Below are 6,938 nucleotides of genomic sequence, written 5' to 3' on the forward strand. Positions count from 1 at the left end.
TAGAATTTTCAGCTCTTCTCAACCCATCCCATCATGGGTTCAGATTCCAGCAACTGCAAGGTCATTCGGTAGACTGTGCTCCTTCAGGCTGGTAAAAGTAGAGGGTCAGTGGTCAGTGAAATAGAACAAGACCCTCAACAATATGAAGAGATAGAGTAACTACAAAAATGTGTTCAAACATTGGGAAGGTCATGAGGATAGTACAATAGGGCAAGGTTCAGATCAGTTGTATTTAGAGTGGCTATGAATCTTTGTTAACTTGAAAGCACATACTATATTTTAAGCACACTTCCCTCATTTTTTTCCTTTTTTAAATTCATTTTAATGGAAGTTTACAGAGACATAGGGTTTCCAATCATTCATTGCTGCACTCTTCTCCCTTTCCACCCTCTCCATCCAATTCACTATTCTTGAAAAGTAAAAGTAAAACACTTCAATTGTTATACAATCCCTTCCCCCTAGTTGTTCAGAGTTGCTGGATTCTACAGAGGTGTGTTTTCTGGTTCTGGTGAGGCTGGGAAGGGAATGTTTACTGGCCATTGGTCAAGCATTCTTCTAAATGAAATAGCACTGGTCTGTCCCTCTGCTGTACAGAGGTAACTCATGGTTGTTCTGATGCTAAACACTGTGACACTGATGTGTCAAATGTGATAATGGTTACCCATGGTGTACACTGTTTGTTAGAGCACCCAATTAAAAGAGGCTTGGAAGCAGGAGTGGCATCCACTTTCAAAAGAGCTTGCCTCCAGAAACTCTATGAATGTGGAGAAACGATGGAATTTATACAATTATTCCGGTCTTTCATTCATAGGGCCGCTATAAATGGTCTATGACCCGATGACACTTAACAACAACAATGAGTATCAGGGAGAAAGATCACAGAGTTGAGGTGTCATTTTCACTAAATAATATTCAGCATATTATCACTGGTTGAATGTGTGTCCCAATATAAGTGCATATAGTGATATACTGTTGAAGCTATGTAATGATTCTCCACTATCTGATAAACTAAATAGTTACAGAATGTATGTATGTATATATGCATATAACAGTAGTTCCCTGAGACTAGAATCAATAATATACATGACCTCATAGAGATAAAAATGGTAAAAAGCAAAATAAGAGGGGAAAAGAATTAATCACAAAGACCATAGTGTGTGTTTTGGGAACCAGGTCCCTGGATGACAAAACTCCTTGACGCAAACGAAGGCCAGACTACATGATGGTCTCCACAGAAACAGTCTTCTACTTGGGGTATCTGCATTAGAGTTTCCTTGGATAGATGATATGATCCTGATGAGTTACTGAGGTAATATTTACAAGAATTTTCATTCATTTCACTTTTTTTTTTCTCTCCAAACTGTGCACTTCTCTGTTGTCTTACACTGACAAACCAACGGCATTACAAACACTACAAAAACATTACAAAAGCACTACAAACCAAAGGCATCAATTCTTCTTCTGTCATCTTTATGCATTTTCTGACTCCCTGATGCATAGCGAGTGATTGAGAAGATAATGACCTGAATTAGGCAAACCTCAGGCTTCAAAATGGCATCATTGCTCCTCAGCATTGTAGAGAAGTGCCTGACAGTGATGGAAGTCAGATGAAAAAGGGCTTACTTAGGTCTACCTGACTCTAGATTTCTTGCACTGGCCTCAGTCAATGCACTAGTACATAAATCTCATCCTAATATCCCTTGTCATACTGTTCTTGAAGCCCAGATTGTCTGTCCACTCTAGGACACAATTTACAACCTGTCAGATATACCTTCAGCCAAATGCTAAATAAGAACTTTTAATACAGCACCTGAGTGGACAATGTGTTAGAGTTTTCTTATTTCAATCACTAAGGGATCCAGGCTTCTGTTATCCAGGCATTCTACTGATCAAAATCACATTCTAGGCAGCCTTCCTCTTCTGTCCTTATTCTTGCTCTACTTGGAATTAAGCAGTGGTGAGTACAAATGTGGTGGCAGTTTTGTTCTCACCAAACTAAACCAGAAAAATTCATCAAACCAACTTGCAAACTTGCATGATGACACTCTACCAAACAAACAGAACACAGCTTAAGTGTGTGATCTCAAGTCTCTGGGTCTTCGTGGTAATGGGGATACTTTGTGTCTAGACCTGACGAGCACTACCCTAGAAAGCCTTCCTCAGAAGATGCAGCCACTTCTAATCCTGTTGGTCTCTCTCGTAACCCCTTCCTGGGACAGAAGCCAGTAAGTGGCCCTCCACATCCCTGAAACCTGACCGCATCTCACCAGATAAGCTACACTCCTGGGCCATTTATCCAGTGCTGCTCAGAAATTCCTCAATCTGACCCAGGAACTTTCTGGACATCAGATTCGATATCAAACCTAGATTAAGTAATCTCATAATGAACAGATGTTCTGCAAGGATAGCAGGACACTTGTAGGTGTTAACCTCCCCCTAACATCTTGCTGAGTTTCCTGGTTTAGATTAGGCAACAACAGTTAAAAGGTTTAATAGGTGTTAACCTCCCCCTAGCTTCTATTAGCACCAGAAATGTTGATTTTTATTACAAACGCAACTGGCAGAAGATACAAAGAGAAGTGATTAAAAGTCCCTTCTTTCATCCCAGGAGTCCAAATAACAATTCGTTACTAGTTGAAACAAATTGATATCTGACCCTCAAGCAGGATATTTGAAGTTGTACATTATACAGGAAGAAATTGTCCATCCTCCTCCCCAAAATCACCTGGTAGATTCAAACCACAAAACTTGGTGATTGCCGCACAGGTTTTTACCACTAGGCCACTTAAGCTTCCTGCTAAATGCTCAAATTTTACCTCTGAACTCCATTTCCTTCTCCAGCCTGCATTACTCACTGCAGATCAGAAAAGAACCCTGGGTGATAATTGATATCAGGGGTGCAATTGATCTCAAAGAGCTAGTATTGTCTGATCTTCTTTATACTGTATATTAACTTGGCTTCTCTATTTCCTCTGCATCGCCAGATCTTGACTACCCCATTGTCTTTGAAGTAAAATTACTGAAAATTCATTTGGGCCTGAATCCCCATAATATAATCCATATCAAAACTTATCTAATGGCTTAATGAGAACCATTCACTGATGTTGTTGTTGTTATGTGCCGTTGACTCGCTTGTGACTCATAGCGACCCTATGTACAACAGCCCTAAACCCTACTCTATCCTGTGCCAATCGCACTGCCTCTGACACACCCATCACGATTACCACAGTCACTGAAACAATCCACCTCATAGAGGGTCTTCCTCTCCTGCACTGTCCCTCCACCCTACCAAGCATGATGTCCCTCTCCAAAAACCTGTCTCTCCTTACAACATGTCCAAAGTATGTCAGACGAAGCCCCAGAATCGTTGCCTACAGTGAATAGCCTGGTTTAACCCTCTCCAGGATGAATCTGCTTGTTTTCCTAGCAGTCCATGGTACACTCAATACTCTTCTCCAGCACCACAGGTCAAAGGCATCAATTCTTCTTCTATTCTCCCTAGTCATTTTCCAACTCTCTGATGAATAAGGAGTGATTGCAAAGACCATGGCCTGTATCAGGGGCACCTTAGTCTCCAGAGAGGCACCGTTGCTCTTGAGTACTTTAGAGAGGTCCCTTAGAGAGGTCCCTAACAGCAGACTTTCCCATCGCAATATGTTTTTTTATTTCCTGGCTGCTTGTGCCAAGAGTATTGAACGTGGAGCCGAGCAAAGCGAAGCTGTGAACAATCTCAGTCCTGATTCACCATCCATCCTGATTCTACCAATTGGTCGAGTGGTGAGAATCTTTGTCTTCTTGACATTGAGCCTCAGTCCATACTGAAGGCTGCAGTCCTTGAACCTCTGCAGCAAGTGCATGAGGTCCTCCTCAGTTTCAGCAAGCAGGGTTGTGTCATCAGCATAACGCAGATTGTTAATATATCTTCCACCAATCCTGACACCACGCTTCTCCTCATAGAGCCCAGCCTCTTAGATAATCTGCTCTGCATACAGGGTGAAAAGGTATGGAGATATGACACATCCCTGGCGTACACCCTTCCCAGTTTTGAACTGTACGGTGTTACCCTGCTCTGTTCTGACGACTGCCTCTTGGTCCAAGCATATGTTTCGCATTAGCACGATTAAATATTCTGGGATTCCCATTCTTCTCAGAGTCAGCCACACTTTGTTATGATCCACACAGTCAAATGCCTTTGTATAATCAATGAAACACAGATATACATTCTTCTGGTATTCCCTGTTTTCAGCTAAGATCCATCTAACATCAGCTACAATATCCCTAGTACCACGACCCCTTCAAAACCTAGCCTGGACTTCTGGCAGTTCTCTGCTGATGTGCTTTTCCGGTGTTTTTTGGATAATCTTCAGTAGAACCTTGCTTGTATGTGAATTCAAAGATAATGTTCTGTAGTTTCCACACTCAGTTGGGTCACCCTTCTTTGGAATGGGAACAAATATAGATCTTTTCCAGTCGGTTGGCCAAGTGATTGTTCTCCAGATTTCTTGGCACAACTTGGTGAGCACATCCAGGGCAGCATCTGTTAGCTGAAATATGTCAATTGGTATGCCATCTATTCCTGGGGTCTTATTTTTTGCTATTTCCTTCAAACAGCTCGAACTTCTTCCTTCATCACCATAGGCTCCTGCTCAAATGTTATTTCATTTAATTCTTCTGTTTCTGCCAATTCCTTTTGATACAATGACTCAGTATATTCCTTCCATCTTCTTTTAATACCTCCTGGATCATTTCATATTCTTCCTAAAACATCCTTGATTATAGCAACTTTAGGTTTGAATTTGTTCTTCAGTTCCTTGAGCTTCAGAAATGCTGAACGAGTTTGGCTCCTTTGGTTTTCCAACTCTAGCTCCTCACACATTTCATTGTAATATTTTGCTTTGTCATTCCGTGCTGCCTTTTGGAATCTTCTGTTCAGCTCTTTAGTGTCTTGTATTCGTCCTTGTGCTTTGGCTTCTCTATGTTCCAGTGCAATCTTCAGAGTTTCTTCTGACATCCATTTTGGTCTTTTCTTCCTCTTCTGTCTTTGTAATACCGTTTGCACCCTTCCTGGATGATACCTTTGACATCCTCCCACAACTCATCTGGTCTTCGCTCATTAGTGTTCAAGGCCTCAAACCTGGTATATGTACATCTAGTAGAGTTGCTATGATCAGAGCCTGGACCTCTTAATGACCCAACTAAGAATGTTCTTCTCTGGCTCTTAGTTTTAATAATAAAGTTTTTATTTTGTAAAATAATTTTAATGAACATTTACAGATAATTTAGGTTTCCATTCATTCATTGCTGCACTTCTCTCCCCACCCAGCCCTCCCCACTAAAATTTTTATTTTATATTAGTTTACTTATAAATTTTTATACATTGTTTTCACACTGGATATGATGTGTGTGTGTGTGTGTGTGTGTGTGTGTGTGTGTGTGTGTGTGTGTAAATATGTACACACATCATAGGGTCACAAAATTTGCTGACCAGTAGGAGGGATGGGTAAAGGAAATGGGAAAGATCCAGTGTGAAAAACAACGTATAAAAATTTTAAAGTAAACTAATATAAAATAAAAATTTTATTATTACAATTAAGAGCCAGAGGAGGAGAACATTCTTAGTTGGATCATTAAGAGGTCCAGGCTCTCATCATAGCAACTTTACTAGATGTTGGCACAGTCTCAACAACCTTCATCTTCTTGTTCTTTATTTGTGTTTTCTGCTTGAGACTCAGCAGCTATGAATAAAAGTGTGGTGACACGGTTGTTCTCATCTAACTTAACCAGAAAAATTCTGTAGACCACCTGGCGTGATGACACCCAACAAAACGAGCCTATCACAGATGTATGTGTGTGATATAAAGTCACTGGGTCTGACCCTCTTCATTGCATTGTGGTTATTTTGAGTCGAGACACCATCAGCTTTAGCCTGGGTAGCTTTCCTCAGAAGATGCATCCACTCCTGCTCCTGTTGGCCTTTCACCATCTTCCTGGATCTATAGCAGGTGAGTGACCCTCTGCATCCTAGGAACCTGAGCCTATTTCCCAGAATCACTTCTACTCCTGGCGCTTCTGCCCAGTGCTAGTAAGGAATTGGTTCCATGCAATCCAACAACTTTACAGATACCAGCTTCCATATCAAACCTAGACTAAGCAGTCTCGTATGCGATAGACATGCCAGAAGGATGACCAGACACCTTGGACAGGGTCGTTGGTGTTAGACTATCCTGGCTTTTTGTCAAATTTCCTCAGTTTAGGTAAAATCACAAAAGGACTGCCACCACTTAAAGGCTTACTAGTTGGTAGCTTCCCTTAGATTTTCCTATTTACCTGGGAAACAGATGATTTTTACAAAGACATTTGGCAGAAGATATGAAGGTAAGTAACTGAAATCTCTACTTGCATGCCAAGAAGCTAAACAACAATTCATTGCTAATAAGTCAGAACCAATTCATAATTTACTCTCCATCAGGTTTTCTGAGGCTATAAATTACACAGGAGGAGTTATCCCATATTTCTCCTTTGGAGCAGCTGGTGGGTTCAAACTGAGGACACCTGGGTTAATAGCCCAACTTCTTAGTCACTCTCCTATTCCAGGAAAATAAAGCTAAAACACTAAGAGTTGTGGTATTGCTGTTGTTTCAGGTATAGTTGAGTTTGTTGTGCAGTACACAATAAAAAGAAACACCACCAGATCCTGTCCTATCCTTACAAAAATTGGTGTCATCTTTAAGTAATTTATTACAGTCAAAGCCAAAGTGTTTGCTGTGTACTTTAAACCAACTCCTATCTGATTTCCAGGGAGTTTTCAATGCTGTAAATTGCATGTCGAGAGATCACCCCATCTTTCTACCAAAGGGATGGATTTCAAAGGCCTGGAATGTGGAGCCTTAGGGTTAGCAGCACGACTCCTTCCACTCTGTGGATCCAGAGATGTGCTT

This window comes from Elephantulus edwardii, unplaced genomic scaffold (genome assembly GCF_000299155.1).
Source record: "Elephantulus edwardii isolate Elephantulus edwardi_28Jun2011 unplaced genomic scaffold, EleEdw1.0 scaffold00503, whole genome shotgun sequence".
Taxonomy (NCBI): domain Eukaryota; kingdom Metazoa; phylum Chordata; class Mammalia; order Macroscelidea; family Macroscelididae; genus Elephantulus; species Elephantulus edwardii.